This window comes from Macrobrachium rosenbergii, chromosome 14 (assembly GCF_040412425.1).
Source record: "Macrobrachium rosenbergii isolate ZJJX-2024 chromosome 14, ASM4041242v1, whole genome shotgun sequence".
NCBI classification, from domain to species: Eukaryota; Metazoa; Arthropoda; class Malacostraca; order Decapoda; family Palaemonidae; genus Macrobrachium; species Macrobrachium rosenbergii.
Window position 1 is genome coordinate 31,603,918 of NC_089754.1, and position 22,297 is coordinate 31,626,214.

Here is a 22,297-nt window from a genome sequence, read left to right on the forward strand (position 1 = left end):
GAGAATTAACTCTCACCTATCATGTAAAAAGGAATTAACTCTTACCCGTCGTGCAAAAAGAGAATTAACTCTCATCTATCATGTAAAAAGAGAATCAACTCTCATCTATCATGCAAAAAGAGAATTAATTCTCACCTCCCACGCAAAAAGAGAATTAACTCTCAACTGTCATACAAAAAGAGAATTAACTCTCACCTATCATATAAAAAGAGAATTAACTCTCACCCGTCATACAAAAAGAGAATTAATTCTCGCCTATCATGTAAAAAGAGAATTAACTCTCACCCGTCATTAAAAAGAGAATTAACTCTCCCCCGTCATGCAAAAAGAGAATTAACTCTCACCCGTCATGCAAAAACAGAATTAACTCTAACCTGTCGTGCAAAAAGAGAATTAACTCTCACCCGTCATACAAAAAGAGAATTAACACTCACCTGTCATACAAAAAGAGAATTAACACTCACCCGTCATACAAAAGGAGAATTAACTCTCATCCTTCATACAAAAAGAGAATTAACACTCACCCGTCATACAAAAAGAGAATTAACACTCGCCTGTCATACAAAAAGAGAGAATTAACTCTCACCCGTCATACAAAAAGAGAATTAACACTCGCCTGTCATACAAAAAGAGAATTAACTCACCCGTCATACAGAAAGAGAATTTACACTCGCCTGTCATGCAAAAAGAGAATTAACACTCACCCGTCATACAAAAAGAGCATTGACACTCGCCCGTCATGCAAAAAGAGAAATAACTCTCACCCGTCATACAAAAAGAGAATTAACTCTCGCCTGTCATACAAAAAGAGAATGAACACCCACCCGTCATACAAAGAGGGAATTAACTCTCACCCGTCATGCAAAAAGAGAATTACCTTCGTACCATCCGGGATGTGAAATCTACATTGTTGCCTCGCCCAGACGCGACCTTTTCCACTCCCTACTGGTGGATATACGAAATGGGAACATTTTACCTATCAATTATTTTTCATTTTTCCATCGTTCAGAGCGAGGTATCGAAACAGACGTCAGGTAATCCTACAGTTTAGGGGTCCAAATTCACTGTTTATCTGCTTACAGAAACAAAAGGTTGTCAACAAAGGGAATAAAAGTGGGAACGTAAATAACCAAAAACATATCTTAGGGGATACTGACCCATACAATTTTGAGAAAATCGTAAATCTCTGCTTCTGTAAACAGAGAAACTACTCATTTTTTCAGATTTATCAAAAAATGACTGCTGAAGAGCAAGAGCCCGCGCCAGGGTCCTATCTGGTTCCTTATTGCTAAGCGCTCACTCCACAAACGCAGTTGCGGGAACACTGCACTATTCGCCTGAGGTGCAGAGTTCCATTCCCTTTCTCTTTTTTTACAATCTCTGCTTCTGTAAGCAGGTAAACTGTTCAATTTTTAGCTAATACACTTCTGTTTGCAGGTCTGTCGAAAGAGGAAACTGAAAATAGGAAAGAAATCTGAAACAAACACACAAGGAAGCAGTGAATTTGGACATCTACCCAGCCGTTATTCTCCCTAAGTTAAGTATATCTTAGTTTAACCAGACCACTGAGCTGGTTAACAGCTCTCCTAGGGCTGGCCTGAAGGATTAGACTTATTTTACGTGGCTAAGAACCAACTGGTTACCTAGCAACGGGACCTACAGCTTACTGTGGAATCCGACCCACATTATGACTAGAAATGAATTTCTATCACCAGAAATAAATTCCTCTAATTCTTCATTGGCCGCTCGGAGAGTCGAACGCTGGGCCAACAGCGTGCTAGCCGAAAGCTCTACCCACCCCGCCAATGAAGAACTTGCCGTTATTCTCCAGTAACATGATTGATTGATTGATTGATTACGAAATTTAGGTCTTGAAGACCAAGCGCCGGAACCCATCAGGATTATTCAGCGCCGTAAAGATGGTGAAATATATAAATTAATGATATGACTGATAATGAATAGGTGAATGATGACGATGAAGTTATAAGACCAGGTTAAAGAATCATCATGAATAACAGATGTTTAGTTCCGTTGTTTAAATTATTTGGTAATAAAAACAATGGTATCTCTTTGCCATTTTTCTGTTGCCGTACGAAGGAAGTCGTTGGGGCTTTATACTGTATACTATCTTTCTACCTATCTTTCTTTAAATTTCTATCTGTCTTTCTTTAAATCTTTAGCTGAAAACCCTTATGTTCTTTCTTTATTTATCAGGCGGTTCTTCTATCCCTTTTCCACTCGTGGGCTTCTTATTACTTGTATTAGCTTGCATTAGCATAAGTACTGAATCACTATGAATATAGAGTAACATAAGATCATATATACTTTCCCCTTCTCTCTTTTTTTTGTACCAGCGGATGCAGAAAAATTTCATGGGGCCCACCAGTTTTCATATTATAACGGATAGAAATATATATATAGTTTTATATTATAATATATATATATATATATATATATATATATATATATATATATATATATATATATATATATATATATATATATATATATATATATATATATATATATATATATATATATATATATATATATATATATATATATATATATATATATATATATATATATATATATTATATACATATATATATATATATTATATACATATATATATATATATATATATATATATATATATATATATATATATATATATATATAATTTCTTTAATCGATTTTTTCCCATTTTTATATTTCCTATTTATGTTATTATCTAAATCTTCAATATTATTATTTTTATTATTTTTCATAGGGATTGGCGGGGGGGGGGGGGGCACGTGCCCAGGCGCGCCCCCACCGGATCCGCTAGTGCTTTTATGCGATAGAAATCGAGGCTGAAGAAAAATAGCCGAATCTGAATAGTGTCGTTGGGGAATTATCCTGTATTTCTGGTTTCTGAAAATTCCTGCTATTACTTTGCCGCATAGAGTGCATTATATTTTGTGCTACCCAATTCTCAGTGTCTGAAGAGGACCGGTTTCTTCAACCTCCTACTTTATGTTTTATTTTTTTGCTCGGATATTCAGTTTCCTCTGCCCGTTTGACTGGATTCCTAAAATTCCAGTTTTTTTTGTGAATGAAACCTTACAAATCTTATCGTTACCCAAATGTCTTCATTTAAATCGTTGTTATACTAAAGGGATGACTATTCATGCATTGATGTGGGTTTAATGTTTCCCAGCAAACATATTATTAATTTTTACTAATCATCTGTTTATTTTCTCTAATAGGTTCTGGATGCATGTTCAGACCTCAAAATGTCAGTTATATTCTCAAAGTCCAATTCTGATTATGGTTCGTTAAAAAGTCCAAATCCGGTATTGGTCATATTAAAGTCGGAATCTCAATATGGGTCTTAAGAAAGTCCGGATCGCAATTTAAGTATGAAAAGAAGTCTAGATTTCAGTTAAGTTTTGAAGTCCAAATCACTGAGTACATAGCTTTAAAGAAAGTCCACACCTATCTCAGTACAGTCTAAACAAGTCCAGATTCACAGTTTAGGTCTTAATCCAGATCTCGGTGAAATTCTAGAGAATGCTGAAGTTTCATTACAGTTCTTCAAAAAGTCCAAATTTTATAGTTCTTATAGCTATAGTCTTATGGTTCTTATATTTATGGTCTTATAGCTTCTATAGTTATAGTCCAAACTTGACTAAGCACCTTAGCAGCAAATCCCAGATCGCTTAAGAAAACCTGCTATTAACACAGGCCTTCAGAATTTCTCTTGTCAGCTCTATAATTTATATTATGCATAATCTAATTACTCTCATAAAAATGTTACTTTCACGCAGTGGCCTGTTGCTAGTACCTTCAATGCACCTCACGTGGTGCACTGTAGGCATTACTAAAGGGTGTCTGCAGCGTCCCTTCGGCCTCTAGGTGCACCCACTTTTTAGCCCTTTACTTTACTTCCATTCCCGCTGTCCACCCTCTCTAATTATTACTTCTAAGAACCATCGTCGAGTTTTCTTACATTTCCACTTTTAGATCCTTGTACTTCATCTCCTTTATTTTCTGGATCTATTTACCTTGCTGTCCAACCACTCTAGCTCCCTCTTTTCACTGTCTTCAGCACTAAATAGTCGAAATTGTCCCAGTGCTTGGTTTAACAGCCTAAAATTTCATAAAACCATATGGCGGTTATTTGGCATTGCAATTTGAACTAAAAGAAAGTGGTACCTTGCCTTGGCATCAGGCTATACTAAAACGATTGACCTCAATCTCCCTGTGGGCACTTCTTGAAGGTTCGACGGACCACCCTGTTTCCTCCAAAAGCCGGAGAGATTGTTTTATAAAGAGCCTGAGATACAGACGAGGTTGCCAAAGGAATCTCAAATGGCGTAGCCTTCAGGTCACTGAATTCCAAGACGAACGCAGCTCTGAGAGAGTGGATCAAGCAGTTATCGTTATCTAAATGGCTTCTACCTTAAAGCATTTGCTCCCCCTGGGATACTGCTCAGCTTTGAAGGTTTGTTTATCGTCCCAACTGTCTGATTGTTACAACCTTTCATGCATATCTCTCCAGATGCCGTAGGAAATGGACTGGCTGTACTTGTTACAGACACTGGCAATTGGAAGGAAGCCTTTTGAGGGACCTGGCGTATGGAACTATCTTACAGAAGTATCTGTAAGATACTTCTGAGAGATAAAGGAGAAATTAACAGAAAACCAAAATGTGGAATAGTTTTCCTAGTACAGTTGTGGTGGAATCTTCTGATTTATTTTATTATTATTATTATTATTATTATTATTATTATTATTATTATTATTCAGAAGATGAACCCTATTTATATGGAACAAGCCTGCAGGGGCCACTGACTTGAAATTCAAGCTTCCAAAGAATATGGTGTTCATTAGAAAGAAGTAACAGAAGGTAATGAGAAATACAGAAAGAGATCAGTTATCGAAAAAGAAAATGCTGAACGTTGAAGCGAGGAGAAATTCATTCCCGCTTTCTGCTGCTGACGTCTGCTGAATTCAAAGATGTATTGGTTTTATTGTGCTCCCTCATGTTTATTTATTTATTTATCACCTTTTTTTTATTATAACTTGTCTGTCTGTCTCTCTCTCTCTCTCTCTCTCTCTCTCTCTCTGTGTGCAGGCTGATTTTACTTTGGACCCCTCTTGGGATTATAGTCTGTTGTCTCTGTTCATAAGAGTTTCCATCCGAAGATTTAAATAAAGAAAGAAAGGAAGAATGAAAAAAGATAACATACACAGCCCCAGCGACGTCATTCGTACGTAAGCTGAACGAGTAAAAAATGCGCCGTTTTCTGTACGGCCGCTACAACGTACTGTATAATCAAGACCACCAAAAATAGTTCCATCCCTCGGTGGTCTCGGTATAATGCTGTATGAGCCGCGGCCCATAAATCTTTAATCACGGCCCGGTGGTGGCCTATCCTATATCGTTGCCAGAAGCACGATTATGGCTAAATTTAACCTTAAATAAAATGAAAACTACTGAGGCTAGAGGGCTGCAGTTTGGCATGTTTGATGATTGGAGGGTGTATGATCAACATACCAATTTGCAGCCCTCTGGCCTCAGTAGTTTTTAAGATCTGAGGGCGGACAGAAAAAATGCTGACAGAATAAAAGTGCGGACGGACAGACAAAGCCGGCACAATAGTTTTCTTTAACAGAAAACTAAAAATGAAAAAGAAATGCCATTGTTTGTATCATTTTATAATCTAAACAACGGAACTAAGTATCTACTATGCATGATGATTCTTTAATCTGGTCTTGTAACTTCATTCAACCTATTGGTGATGTTTGTTAGTGATAACAATGCACGGTTTTGAATGTTGCTTGGCTAATTCACTATTCCAGTTTTTTATATTTTTGTTAAAATAATGAGTATTGACCTATATGCTAAGGAGACACATATACACACACACACATATATATATATATATATATATATATATATATATATATATATATATATATATATATATATATACACACACACACACACACACACATATATATATATATATATATATATATATATATATATATATATATATATATATATATATATATAAAAATAAATCTATAGACGTGCTTTTATTAAAATACATTAATAAAAAAAATAATTTTTTGAGACACACCAGAATTTTCTTACAATTACTCATGTCTACAAAAATAAAAGCGTGGTCCCCAAACATGGAAGGAATTACTACGAGAAATAAAAAATCAATTTCTTTTCTTGTAGCATTTCCCTCCTTGCTTGGGCTCACGCTTTTATTTTTGTAGACATGAGTAACTGTAAGAAAATCCTGGTGTCTCAAAAAATTATTTTTTATTTTTTAGTGCATTTTAATAAAAGCATGTCAATAATTTTTTTTAGGTTTTTTATTTTATGCCTTTTAGTTTTGACATAAATTGTAACCCATTTATGATATATTTAACGAAACTGAAATCCGTTTACGGGGGAGGGTGAAGGAAGGGGGAGAGGAAGGGGAGGGGAGGGGAGGGGGGGGAAGGGGAGGGGATTGGAAGGGGAGGGGAGGGGAGGGGAAAGGGGAGGGGAAGGGGATGGAAGAGGGAAGGGGGAGGGGAAGGAGAGGAAGAGAAAAAAAAAAAAGTATATCTTAGTTTAACCAGACCACTGAGCTGATTAACAGCTCTCCTAGGGCTGGCCCGAAGGATTAGGTTTATTTTTACGTGGCTAAGAACCATTTGGTTACCTAGCAACGGGACCTACAGCTTATTGTGGAATCCGAACCACATTATAGCGAGAAATGAATTTCTATCACCAGAAACAAATTCCTCTAATTCTTCACTGGCCGGTCGGAGATTCGAACTTGCGACCAACAGAGTGGTAGCTGAGAACGGAACCCGCTCACCCAGCGAAGAACTAAGGAGAAGGGGAGGGGAAGGGGGATGGAAGAGGGGAAGAGGAGGAGGGGGAGGGGAAGGGGAGGGGAGATGGATGGAAGAAGGTAAGTGAGGGGGGGGGAGGACACAGCCTCATTAACAATTGATCGTGTGCTTTGGAAGGGGTGGGGAGGGGATGGAAGAGGGAAGGGGAGGGAAGAGGGAAGTGGAGGGGAGGGGAGGACACTGCTAAATTAACACTTGATCGTGTGGTGGGGAGGGGAAGGGGAGGGCGATGGAAAAGGGAAGGTGGATTGGGGATGAAGTGGGAAGGGGGAGGGGTTATATAGAAGATAGAGTCTACTGAGTCAAAGAAGTTGTGAGAAATCAGAAGAGTTTCATACAAATCCTGAGAGACTGGGAGAAGTCACTATGGGGTCACTAGAGGTCACTGCTGACCTACTGATCATGTAAGGCTGTACTGTCACCGGGACTGAGTAACCATACAAAATTTCAAGTCCATCGGACGAAGGGAACAGGCCGAAAATTGAGTTACAAGATTTGACCCAAACAGACAGACGCTGAAGTCAACTTAAATAAATGCATGTAATATGTATAATATATATGTGCGTGTGCGTGTGCGTGTGTGTGTATACGTATGTGTAAAAGACATCGAATTATAAATTCAACAATTAACAGAGGTTGATATTTCGGTTGAAACAACGTGTACTTGCGAATAAAAGCAAATAATAAATTGTACATAATCACATAGTCTTAAGAATTTAACGATAATTATCACCTAATTCGTTGTTTCAGAACTCATTGTTGCGTTCTATCTAATTCAATATAGCCAATTATCACAAGCAAGGATAGGCCTATCACTTAATTGTAGCAGAATTGTGTTCAGATTTCTGGTCAAAATCTAGCTACAATAAAAATCTGCTAATCATTTCAAGGTACACTGAAACAGGATTTTGAAAAAGGAAAATGATCTCTTGATTTTCCTCTGGTCCGTTTTGAAAAGCTGTTGCGTATTCTTATTCACAGTACAAGAAAGAGAAGGGACAAAATAGCATTTGATGTCAGTGCAAGGTGAATTTAAGTATTAATAACTTGTATTATCAATTAATTAAATGGTATTGATTAATTCACCGGTACGGCAATACCTAGAAACTTTCTTGATTGTTGCCATTCATTTTCCATGGTATGGAACAATGTTCCTTGTAAACAAATATGATTACAGCGTGTATGGGCCTAGTACTATATGAGAAGCTCTGTATCATAAACTGAACATTACAATCAATTTCATGAATGAATCGCTATCATTTCAGCACGCATGTTCACAAACTCACGCACAAACAACTCATAAATACATATACAAAGCCATATACAGTATTCTAATGCTATGAAACTATTCATTTATGCAAATACATAGGCCTACATACGTACTCCTCGGCTATGAAACAACCGTGTCTGCAAAAACTATATAAGCATATTCTTTACCAACAACATAATAAAAATAACTCTACACTAGACGATCACTTACCAGAGCCACTGATGATTAATTCAAGTGGCAAAATTATCAAGGCGACAACAGCCAAATGTGACCAGGGGACTAAATTAACATGTCGGCTTAAACGTACAATATGTCAGCGCAGGCAGCGGGCCGTGACCGCAACATTCCACGGTGATCAAGCCTTTTATTTCTCAAGCTCGTGAAGGCATTTTCTTTTTGATATTGGCTTGTGATTTAAGCTAGGAGGAGGACGGTTAAGTGGTGTTTGGTTTTTCGTGGACGAGAGGGCGTGACGGACACACACACACGGACACGTACACACACACAAACACAGCGTTCTTACAAGCTTTGCAGAGCCGCGTTACCGTGGATGAAAACGTATGCAGAAAACTTCCACGGTCTACAGACATATTTCACCCAGTCGCCTCTATCACACAGTTCCATCATTAAGACACTTTTGTTTCCTGTACCCCCCTCTTTTATCCATCACATTCTAGGTCTTTCTTTCATCTTAAATCCTTACGCTTCCGATTTATCATTCTTTTCACAAATCTGTCATCCGCCATTCTTTCCACATAACCAATCATCACGAAACAATACTCTAAAATCAACCATGTCAGCTCCACTAACCTTCTCTCTATTCTCTTTTCTTATCTGTATTTCTAACGTTCTCATTTCGTCTTAAATTACGTTATAGAAAATTTTAACAATAACTGCCAAAGTTTTCTTAAATAATAAAGAAAAAAGGAGAAATATTATTTACGATGAGACACAACACACTTCTACCACGTAGTGTAGAAATCAGGACAATCTTCTGACTGACGACAAACGACAATCGGGAAACTCAGTGTAGTTGAAATGAGTGAAGTGGAAGGATACGACTAGTGCCATCTCCTAAAGCCTACAGTTTTACTACTTTTGTATCACTTAGATTGTTTTTGACACGCTTCTTATAAGGAAAACAGGTAAAACATATGTATCTTCGTAAGTTTATTCACTTTTAATGTGCCTGGAATATTTTTGTACTTAATGTGACGCTCAGTAGGAGCTGGTTCACTAGACCAACTGAACTTGGACGTGTTATGTATTATCAGCGTCCATTTTTATATGTTTCACAGCAGTTTTGTAATTATATTAAAAGACTATAGATGCTAAGTATTTGATCCAAATATATAAGAATATAGCGTACAAAATCAACGGGCTTCCTTCAAGATGCATTCAGAAGCATAGGTCTGGAAATGGTTTGTCATCATGAAATCTGGCCAGGAGGACATTAACACATCCAAATGATGAATAGGATTAAGTTTTTCTAATAATTTATCTGATGGCCTACGTAATTTGAGAGAATTCGTCACTGAACTTGGTATTAGGCCTAGGCCGTAAGAGAGATGGCACGGCCGCTTGCTACCACCAGTTGCTTAGTAACTGGAAACAGAGCAATTTTGTAAGAAATTTAAATACATATTTAGGTATTTTTTCTGTTATTACTTATTTGAAAGCACAGTACTGATTTCCTACAGTCTCCTGCTAAACGAAACCTCGTAGACTTGAGAAGTAAACGTCTAAAGACCGTCGCCTTATGGAAACATCAGTTATGTTTCGTACTTCACTGACATTAAACAGCGGAAACGATTATGTTATATAAATGAAGATTTTGTAGTAGTTAATAATAACTTAAATATGTTGCCTTATGTGGATATATTAAGTATTTGCTGGTGCACACGTAGACGTGTGTGTGTATGTGTGCTCGCCCGTGTTACCTTGGTTTAACCACACATAAGCAGTTAGTAAGAGAGAAAGATAGAGATTTTACTGTAATGCTCATTGAGTATATGAATTGTCTTCACACTTTCACTGTCAGTATCATTTTGAACAGTTCCATGGCTCCCATAGACGTACGTGTGTTAGATAAATGTAAATATCAGTTACGGTTTTCAAGTCATGAGTTTTAGTGGAGTAATATACGCTCTCCTGTGTGCATATTGTAACTGCTATGTTGCTTTGATTTTTTCAATACCGAGGTCGTATGTGCTACTCATAAGAATACTCTGTTTTATTGTACTATGTATAAGTTTCCAGATAGTATTAGTATAAATAAACATTAGTCTATCCATACTAGCAGGATTTTAACTGTCTAATTTATATGCACTTTTCGAGCAAGCTTTAACGATCATTTAGTACGGTTTATAAATTTCTAAGAATACTTAACATTTTGTAGCTATTGTATCCATGATACTTTACAGCTTGGTTATAAATAGTAAATAGTGCCATTATGTTTGGCTCTTGCTACTCATGCTGATTATAGGCCTATAGACCTAAGTAGCCTATAATGCTTTTGTTAATAGACTTCTCTCTATAAGTAAAGTCAAAACCACCTTTGAAAAGATAGAAAATACCAGCTCTAGATTTGCAGGGCGAAATTGTAAAAAAAAAAAAAAAATGCCAAGTCGTTTTACCTTTTGAGTTTATGAATTTCAATGAGTAAATTTAATGGTATTTTGAATATGATAGTAAACAGTTACAATTACAAGGTCTTTTCTTTAACTTTTGGATGTAATTGGCCCACGTGCTTGAATGTAATAGGCCCACGTGCTAAACACATGTGGGTATCTGTCAACTTCTGATTTTCCTTAATACAAAAAAGCAGCCTCAAATGAGTCTTGTTTTACAATTTATTTGGCTTATCGTATTTGTTTTTCTTTCTGTTTTATTTCTCTTATATAGTTTAGGTTTTCACTTTAGACTTTATTACATGCTGTGGCGTTTTTCCAGGTAGGGCTGTAGCATGGCTAATAATAAAAATAATAATAATAATAATAATAATAATAATAATAATAATAATAATAATAATAATAATAATAATAATAATAATAATAATAAACAACTAGGGTAAAAAAGAATAAACACGTTTTTCTTTACGTTTCAGAACTAAGATAGCACACGAGCCACAAGGACGAATTTGTGCCTGGTATTCTCAAAGTTAGCCGAACAGGGGTGAGCTGCTTTCCAGTAAGCAGGTAAGGATGAAGTTTAATTTTTAACTTGCATTTTCTTGGCAAAAAATTGCGAACGAGTTAGTCCTATCTCTGGAAGTGAAGTATTCAGTTTCGGGTTCTTTCCAGCAGAAAACAACAGTTTTTGCAGGTTTTTGAGTTTAAAAAACATCTTGGCCGAGTTTTGGGGTTGAAAAGCAACAATTTTGCCGAGTTGATAAATCGAAAAGCAACAATTTTGCCGAGTTGATAGGACGAAAAGCAACAATTTTGCCGAGTTTATAGGTTAAAGAGTAATAAGTTTACCGAGTTCTTAGGTTAACACCAATTTTGCCGAGTTTTGGGAATGAAAAACAACATTTTTCCCAAGTTGATAGATCGAAAAGCAACAATTTTGCCGAATTTATAGATTAAAAACAATAACTTTACCTAGATTTTAGGTTAACACGAATTTTGCCGAGTTTTCCATTAAAAAAAAAAAAAAGTTTCCGAGTTTTAAGATGAAAATGCAACAATCTTGCTGAGCTTTATAGGCTACAAACAACAATTTTGCCTAGATTTTAGTTTAAAAATAATATATATTCGTTGTTAACATATACTATTTAAGTTATAAAATAAACGTGCATGAGAACGATTGCGGACATGCATACGTTACTAACATGCACTGCTTAAGATAAAAATGAACATATCTGTCTTATACTTCAAGAGGCTTACCCCCATTACCTTCTATTCCTGTTTTGGAATGCTTGCTATCGTAGCTGAACATGATTGATGAAGTCCAATTATCCCAGTCACACACCAGCAATTGGACCTGGTTGAAGTGACCTGTTCAGAAACTGCTTTTCTTTTTTTGTTTCTTTGTAGCCTAACTTATCATCTTCTGTTCTTGCTCTTTGATCTTACCACACTTCTCTTCCATCTAGATCATCCATGCGTGATTATTATTCATATTTAGAGGACACAAGAGCGATAGTGTCTAATTTTAGGGTATCGAAACATTTTACGTATTTTTCAACAGTAAACACTGACACGAATATGTGAAATATTTGATATGTATCTTGATTTGGCGTTTCTTTTTTTTTCACTCGGGTGTTAGCCATTATTTTTTTCCCTTCAGCGCTTTCCATGATCATGATATTCCTCCAAATTCTTCCCGGACTGTGGGAAAAACATTTTGCATGGCTAGAAAAAAAAATTAAATCACAACTTATACGGTGAAAGTTCTAGTTCCCGAATTCTCCTTATTAGATAAAAGTTGTCTGGTGACTGCCCTTGCAAAACCCCACATTTTTTTCAAGTTTTGTATATTAATCCACTTTAGATGACTGCCGGAAATATCTTTTTTTTTTTTTTTTTATCGTGGTTTTCATTTTTCAAAAACATTGGCACATGCCATCCGTTTAACGACGTGTGATACAGAAAAAAACAACACTAAGTTCCCATCAGATGTCAGCATGCAAAGCGCAGGTCAGAGTTCGTTTGAATCCATCAATAAAGGGCAGTGGCAGCTGCCCGAATGGGTTCTGCTTTGTTCACCTTGATGAACATATAGGGGGTCAGATGTTATCGCGTCAGAACCCCTTTCAGATTTTTGTTGTTCTCTTTAGCGGGCCGTCTGTTATGTCGATGAAAATGAAATATATATATGATTTATGAATTGGCTGGGTAACAGCAGATATGTGCTAGCTAACCTATCATTTCCATTACAGTGGGAGATAATTCATGCCTTTAAATGAAGTAATTATAGATATGCTTGAATGGTCTTGCAACATGGACACTGACACTGACACGCACACACACACACACACACACACAAACATGCTATTTAGTGAATTGGCAGCTCCACTACCATAACAGTATTTTAGACTGTCAGTTCAAAGATTCAAAATTCAGTGCAGCCATTGCATTTTCAAAATGTTCAACATATTCACGTTGGCCCAAAACCCAGATTTTAAAGAGAAATATTCAAAATTCAATGCAGCCATTTTTTAAAAGGAATATTCAGAATTGAGTGCAGCCACTGTATTTTTAAAGTATGCTACACACACTCAGGTTTTTTGGAGAGAAATATTCAAAATTCAATGCAGCCATTGCATTTTTAGAATATTTAACGCACATTCATGTCGGTCCAAAAACCCATATTTTTTAAAAGAAATATTCTGAATTCAATGCAGCCATTGCATTCTCAAAATGTTCAACACATTCATGCTGGTCCAAAACCCAGATTTTTCAAGAGATATCTTCAAAATTCAATGCAGCCATTACATTTCTAAAATGTGCATCTCACATTCATGTTGGTTCAAAACCCAAATCTTTTAAAGAGAAATATTCAAAATTCAGTGCAGCTATTGCATTTTTAGAATATTCAACGCTCACTCATGTTGGTCCAAAACCCAGATTTTTCAAAAGAAATATTCAGAATTCAATGCAGTCATTGCATTTTCAAAATATTCAACCCATTCATGTTAGTACAAAACCCATATTTTTGAACAGAGGTATTAAAATTACAATGCAGCCATTTCATTTCCAAAATGAGCATCTCACATTCATGTTGGTCCAAAACCCAGATTTTTTGAAGAGAAATATTCAAAATTCAAGGCAGTCATGCATATTTAGAATATGCAACTCATAATCATGTTGGTCCAAAACTCAGAATTTTTAAAAGAAATATTCAGAACTCAATGCAGCCACTGCATTTTCAAAATGTTCAGCACATTCATGTTGGTCCAAAACCCAGATTTTTTTAAAGAGAAATATTAAAAATTCAATGCAGTCATTGCATATTTAGAATATGTAACTCATAATCATGTTTGTCCATAACCCAGAATTTTTAAAAGAAATATTCAGAATTCAATGCAGCCATTGCATTTTCAAAATGTTCAACACATTCATGTCGGTCCAAAACCCAGATTTTTTAAGAGAAATATTCAAAATTCAATACAGCCATTGCATTTTTAAAATGTTCAACACATTCATGCTGGTCCAAAACCCAGATTTTTTAAGAGATATAGGCTATCCAAAATTCAATTCAGCCATTGCATTTCCAAAATGTGCATCTCACAATCATGTTGGTCCAAAACCCAGACTTTTTTAAGAGAAATATTAAAAATTCAATGCAGTCATTGCATTTTTAGAATATGCAACGCATTATCATGTTGGTCCAAAACCCAGAATTTTTAAAAGAAATATTCAGAATTCAATGCAGCCATTGCATTTTCAAAATGTGCATCTCACATTCATGCTGGTCCAAAACCCAGATTTTTTGAAGAGAAATATTCAAAATTCAATGCAGCCATTGCATTTATAGAATATGCAACGCACATTCATGTTGGTCCAAAACCCAGATTTTTAAAAGAAATATTCAGAATTCAATGCAGTCATTGCATTTTGAAAATGTGCAACACACAACCATGTTGGTCCAAAACCCAGATTTTTGAAGAGCTATATTAAAATTACAATGCAGTCATTTAATTTCCAAAATGTGCATCTCGCATTCATGTTGGTCCAAAACCCAGATTTTTTAAAGAGAAATATTCAAAATTCAATGCAGCCATTGCATCTTTAGAATATGCAACGCACACCCATGTGGGTCCAAAACCAAGGATTTTTAAAAGAAATATTCAGAATTCAATGCAGCCATTGCATTTTTAAAATGTTAAACACATGCATGGTGGTCCAAAACCCAGATTTTTAAAAGTTATATATATAGTCAAAATTCAGTGCAGCCATTGCAATTCCAAAATGTTTATCTCACATTCATGTTGGTCCAAAACCCAGATTTTTTTAAAGAGAAACAATCAAAATTCAATGCAGCCATTGCATTTTTAAAATGTGCATCACACACTCAGTTGGTCCGAAACCCAGATTTTTGAAGAGATATTAAAAGCTCAATGCAACCATTTCATTTCCAAAACGTGCCTTACACGCTGATGTTGGTCCAAAAACCAGATTTTTAAAGAGAAATATTCAAAATTCAATGCAGCCATTCCATTTTTAAAATGTGCAGTACACACTCACGTTGTTGTAAAATCCAGATTTTTAAAGAGAAATATTAAAAATTCAGTGCATCCATTGCATTTCCAAAATATACAATGCACATTCATGTTGGTCCAAAACCAATACATTTTAAGAAAAATATTAAAAATACACAGCACAGATTCACGTTGGTCCAAAATCCAGAGTTTTGAAGAGAAGTATTCAAAATTCAATGCTGCCTCATGTCGATTCAATGCCCAGATATTTTAAGAGAGGAGAGTTAATTGTAGAGAGGACGTCCCGTCCTTATCCCAGTTCAGAGTAAGTGAGTAACACACAAACGAATGCACCCACTTAATTGAAATGTTCCCACGATAACTCGTCTAGAAAGCGGATTTCAACACATAACCCCGGGTCACCCTGGTTTAAAAGCATCATATGTCAAGAAGTGGTCACACGGTCAGGAAATCGCCTTGTTGGTCTGTTTTCTTACCTTGACCAGGCAGAATTAAAAAAAAACGCGAATGGCAATAAGTTGTTGAGCTGCTTTATGTGTGTGTAGACCGGATACTGTCACCTTAAGGCGTTTTTTTTAATGACACGTCGATTCAGATTCGACCTTGTCAAGTTTTTCAACAGATAAGATTCCGATAAGTGGTGATATTAATGGATGAGATTCGTCTGATCCCCCTTTTCAATGTTCTCTTTTTTATTCACTTAAACCATTTATTCAGTTATACTCTTCATTCAGCTATTCCATTCTGTTGCAAATCTGGTTGCAACGTACGTCCTCGAAATTACATCAGTCAGCTCACTCGTCAGTCTACTGATATTTTTTGCCCGGTCATCCTTCTCTCAGATGTACTTGGGAATATTCTAAGCTTGAAATGTCTTATAAGCAACAGTCAGACACTTTCCTAATCATATTTTCACAAGACCTTCAGTCCTTCCGTTTCAGTTCATTAGAGGAATTCCAAACCCAGGTGGTTTGCCACCACCACAAAACATACTTTTGTATTCAGATCACCTAGCATACCTATCCTTTCTTTTTCTGCAATCAGACATCTGCTCAGATTTATGCTGTCCCTGAAATTAATTTTTTATTTCATGTAGCTTTTCTCTTTTTCTGAACTTGATTATACTCATCCAATCTGTTGCACAATACATTTGCAACTTTTCAGCTATGCCCGTACACTAGATATGTACATTCATACATATATATATATATATATATATATATATACATACTGTATATATATATATTATGTATATATATATATATTATATATACATATGCATACACACACACACACACACACACATATATATATATATATATATATATATATATATATATATGTGTGTGTGTGTGTGTGTGTGTGTGTGTATGTATGTACGTGTGTAGTATACGGGCATAGCTGAAAAGTTGCAAAATGTATATAGTAACATTATATATATATATATATATATATATATATATATATATATATATATATATATATATATATATTGTGTGTGTATATATATGTGTGTATATATATATATATATATATATATATATATATATATATATATATATATATATATATATATATCTCTCCGAAGAGGGAGAGGGACAGGCATGTTGATATCATGACACCATTAAAGCTGCCGACGTTTCTGGGCCACAAGTCCCGTTTTCAAGGCTAAAAAGACAAACAAATTTACAGTCATTAATGAGACTCAGGCAAGAACGAAAATTAAAAATTACAATTGTTATATAGTGATTAAAACAGATAAACAAGCATTGAAATACAGAAGAGAAGGCACGCCTATATTTCAAGAAGACAGTCGAGTGACAACGAAGGGCAGCTTAGGGTTCCAGGAACACTCACGATAGGCATAGAGGCATGGCAGAGGACTTAGAGTTTAACTGCGGAACAGTCTGTTTAATAATAAATAATGATTCCAGAACCGTTAGAAGTTGGTCATTCGAGGCTCTACCCAATATTTTAAAATCATCATAATTTATGTTTATATTTAAGCACATGGTCTCGTATGCTCGACAGTTCAGGGTTCGATAGTCTAACACCTGTTCTGTAGCTAACACCACGATGAGAATCTATTCTCACCTTCAGCAACCTCCGTGTGCAACCGACATATGTTCCCAGGTCACTTCGGGGGCAAGTGAATTTGTATATTACACCGGAGATCATTAGTGGGCTTAACTTTTCTTTGTATTTAAATAGAGAGCCAGTCGTTAAAGGGTTTCTTGGTATTAGCTTTAAATTAATAGCTGGGATATGGCGATTGATGATTTTGTATAATTCCTCACAAAAAGACTTTTTATATATTAGTGGAAGACTGGTAAAGAATGGTAGTTTTGGAACAGTATGTACAGCGAATTTTAGCATGAAAACTTTGTTTAAAAATTTGTAAACGTTGCCTGTCCATCTCCCTCTTCGGATCTTGACATAGTTCTAGCAACTACCCGCCTCCTGTGATATATATATATATATATATATATATATATATATATATATATATATATATATATATATATATATATATATATATATATATATAATATATATATATATTTCTAAACCTACTCAATGTTCAAATGATGGGAGGGGGTGTTTGGTGGGGATGTAGGGGCAGGATCCAGAAGGCGTTACCCTTCGGTTACTAAATACGGCTTTCGTGTAAGAAATGAGGTCACTTGCTTTATAGCTCTAGACCAAACATATCCTTTGTAAAATCTCATGCCCTGTCGACATCATTTGTCTTATTCAAGACAGGAGAGAGAGAGAGAGAATGCATTGCGTCCGTTGCATTAAAGAAAATTATCTCTCATCTTGACAATATCTAGACGGATTGTCATCTGTATCTTGGTCGTTTCCTTTGAATAAACGGAAATATCAATAAATATTTGCATACATTAAAAACGTAATATACCGTTGGAAATATTTCCAGGGGTCATAAGCAGATTATATTGGTAAATGTTTACTGAGGAAAAAAATTAAACATTCAGTAAAGACATTTAGAGTAGCTTTTCCTGATTCAGAAGAGACCCACATATATTGAAACATTAACATGAATGACGAGAGACTAAAGATGGTGTTTCCCAAGAAATGTTTTGTTTAATTTTTTTAGCTGATCCTTCTTATTATCTGATGGGCCGTTTACTTTGTAGTTGTAGCTTGTCGAATGCCTAAATCCAGGTTTCTACAAATCTTACCATAAAAATAACGTTGAAAATAAAAACAGAGCTTTTTTCAGATTGCAACTTGCCATAAAATATTGTGGTAAAATGACCTACTAGCGATTAATATGTCCGTACTTATCCTCTTCACTGGTTTACTAAAAGCAACCCCGTTCTCTTTTCTTGAAAAATAATATGCATTAGTCCTGCATCAACGTCAACATGACGAAACCAATGGCCGACAAATGATTCTTGACAAATTTCATGCAAATAGGGAACTTTTGATCTACAGTAACTCCCTATTGGTAGTGTAGAGGCAGAAGAACTGCATGTTTCTCAGCGCTAATTTCAGACCGCTGGGCGATAATAACAACGGAGAAACATTATCAGATTCAGTTACTGAGAAGCATCACTAAGATGAACGCCTTCACCTGGGCCCTATCAATCTTCATTTTGAATTCGTGGGAATGATGGCTCGCGCTTGTTGGCCGAAGTCCATTCTGCGCAGACGCGGTAACTGGGTATATCCGACGCCAGAGATGATGATGCATAAGAAATATTCTGGTCTTGATGGAGAGAATTGTAGAATGGTGTCAGAATCATTCGGCGCATGTCAGAATCTTGTTTTTTTTATAGCTTAATTAACAAAGTATTAATAGATCAATTTGGCTACATAATTGAGTTGATTCTCGCAATTCAAATTCGAAAAAAGTGAACGACAGCCCAAAATGCTTCTGCGTCGACAATTTTAACCCCCGGCCCTCCAAGGTTGGGGCAAATAATTAATGCCGTATTGGCGAGGAAAATATATAATCAAATTTGATGATGTCAGCACTTTTTTTTTTTTTTTTTTTAAGCGAACTTTACTTACCGATATGCAGCGAGAATATCAATGACGGACGCCAGTCTTCTCGTTGATAGACAAGGAGAAAGATTTCCACCCACGGAGTTTCACGAGATGTTTTAAGAAGCGAGGGAGAGAGGTGCAAAATATTACCCTTTTTTGACTTTTGAGATGTGAAAGACAAGTGATTCATCATTATTGGTGAGTTCCTGTCACTCACCCCTCCCGTCACGTCTGACATTTGTGTACGGTATCAGGTGTAATTTGTATACGTTATTAGATGTAATTTGTATACGGTGTCAGGTGTAATTTGTTTTCGGTACTAGATGTAGTTTTCAAACGGTGTCAGAGGTCAGTTGTATAAGGCATTGGATGTAATTTGTATACGGTGTTAGATGTAATTTGTAAATGGTATCAGATGTGATTTTTTTACAGTTTCAGATTTACTTTGTATACGGTATCAGATGTAATTTGTACACAGTAGCAGAGGTAATTTTATACGGCTTCAGAGGTAATTTGTATACAGCATTAGAGGTAACGTGTAAACGGTATTAGAGGTCATTTCTGTACAGTAAACGAGGCTATTTGTGTACGGCATCAGAGATCACTTGTATACGGCATCAGAGGTCATTTGCATACGGCATCAGAGGTAATTTGTATGCGCTATCAGAGCTAAATTGTACTGTTCCTTTACTCTAGGAAAAACAGGTCTTATTTCAACGATTTTAAAAACTTTTGTACATACCCTACGCGTTTAAATAACAGAATTCCCTCGTTTGATCCAACTACAGTACTAGAATAGAATCATAATTTATATATCTTTCGTTATATATTTCGTTTTGAACCCAGACAAGCACATTCATGTTCTTGTACCATACGGTGTACGGGTACCAAGTGTCCCATGATTGGCAAAGGTGCTAATTTTCTCTGTATCTATTTAAAACACCCTAATTAGCGATTACAGGCAGCATTCAGTACATGCTAAGCAATGATTTGGCCACTTCTTTCATGTGTATACCTGTGTCGAATGCTAATTGACAGGTATAATATATTGCAGACAAGATTATCATAATTATACATTACGTAAACTAAACAAACCTTTTTAGTCCATCGTGGTTAACCAAGGTATGCACACGAACTGTCTCATGAGATATTGTTTTTATAGAGGACAAACTGAGGTTCTTCAATTCCTATTAAAGCAAAATAGACTTCACTTCAGGAGAAACTTTGTGCTTTTTGATATAATAAATTTATGTCTCGTAATTAATACAAAATTCACGTCAGATGGTTAGTGACCTCGTGTTCGAGGCTATATTTCACTCCGATAAAGGACAGATTTTAATTTTCAGACTGAGGACAATATTCCTCGTTCGTATATTCCCAAGTTGTCAATGAAATGGAGGTTAAGGTCATATGAATTAATATAAATAAAAAACACACACACGTACGCAGAAGTACTTAGACTATGGAAGAGATATTCTCTGGTCCACTACCTACGAGTATGTTCCCCTTCTGGTTTCCCAGAAGATAATTATTGTCTTGCTCCATCATCTTAGCTGTCTGACTTTTATGCAAATATTGATTTGTTTTGGTAATTTTTTTTTGCTTGTAGCCTAGGTGCCTTCATCAGAGTTTTTGTTTTTTGAGAAAACAATACCATTCTTGTTCAAGGAATCTTGCTTTGGATTTGAATTTGAAATTGAATTTGGAAATGATTGAACTTTCTCCGATTGTTTAAAATGAAGTTTTGTGTCTCTTGTTTTGAGTAGCATTCATTACGAATAATCAAAGAATTGCAAAGTGAACAAGAAAGCAGATGGTGAGAGCAACAGCTGCTTGGAAGAGAAGTGGCGTACTTGAGAGAGAGAGAGAGAGAGAGAGAGAGAGAGAGAGAGAGAGAGAGAGAGAGTTTTCTCAAGATATGCAAAAACGTCGAACTCGAATATAAGAATCAGGTTCTTCATTAAAGTTTTATAATTGGGTTCTTTTAAGGAATGAAGGGAGAAGGAATATCCTTAAACAGAATTGTTCTGAAGACAAAAAACTAGTAAGAGATATTCCAATATATTACACGGTATAAGAGTTCTTCATATTTTCCTTTACTATATGTTGCAAAATCGCCAATAGAGCCTGTAGTCCATCTTACTAGGGTGCGCCCAAACTACAATGAAACATGTCATAAACATAATTATGTTGGCATCTTGTAAAACACACATCACAAACAAGTCGCATACAAGTTTACGACTGCTAGTGCTTCATGTCCATTGGGCAAAGATTCGTTCTCCACTTGCGGTCGACGACTTGTTTTCAACTTGTATGGGATATGCCTAAGTAACCGATGTGTGTTTTTAGCTTTTTCCTCTGTAGTGTGGACGCATCGTCAACTTACCAATGTTTCTTTAGTGTTTTCAAGTCGATTTACAGATGGCAAGGTAACATCTTTGTTGCTATAAATAAGCCTTACTTGTTTAAGAGGCTGAATAAAATTTCTTCATTCTCAAGAAAGTGAAGTATCTAGATTCTATTTCAATACTTAATTTTTAAGGTTTTCTTCCGTTATTTCATTCGCTGTTACTCCAACGTTTAAAGAAAAAGGCGTTGTTTCTCTTATATTTTACATGTTTATGCAAATGTCAATAACTTGCCTCGCATGTGTCCAGCTCCAAATATTTAGGTAGGATATTATTCTAAACTAAACAATGACAAGATTAAACACTACATTGTGTTTTACTGATCTGTAAGTTTTATCTAATCAATTTCCAAGTGAATGTTATTTAGCTTATCAAAATAGATAAAAACATTTATGGTAAAACACACATTAATATTTCCCAAACACTAATATCTCGTGGACTCAAATTATCAGAATATACGTCGAGAAAACGGTATAAAATAAAAGCCATATAAATCAGGTGACTTGAATATTCTTCATCGTCTCTAAAGTG

General features: G+C 35.6%; 1 protein-coding gene across 1 annotated transcript in view; it reads left to right on the forward strand.

Moving 5' to 3' along the window:
- Nucleotides 1–9,214: 9,214 nt before the first annotated feature.
- The window catches only part of LOC136845522 (transmembrane protease serine 9-like), a 657,893-nt gene continuing 644,810 nt past the window's right edge, over nucleotides 9,215–22,297 (forward strand). Inside the window, exons 1-2 of the mRNA XM_067115701.1 lie at nucleotides 9,215–9,324; nucleotides 11,286–11,376. The gene's annotated coding sequence lies outside the window, so the exon portion shown is untranslated. The remainder of the gene's footprint in view (nucleotides 9,325–11,285; nucleotides 11,377–22,297) is intronic.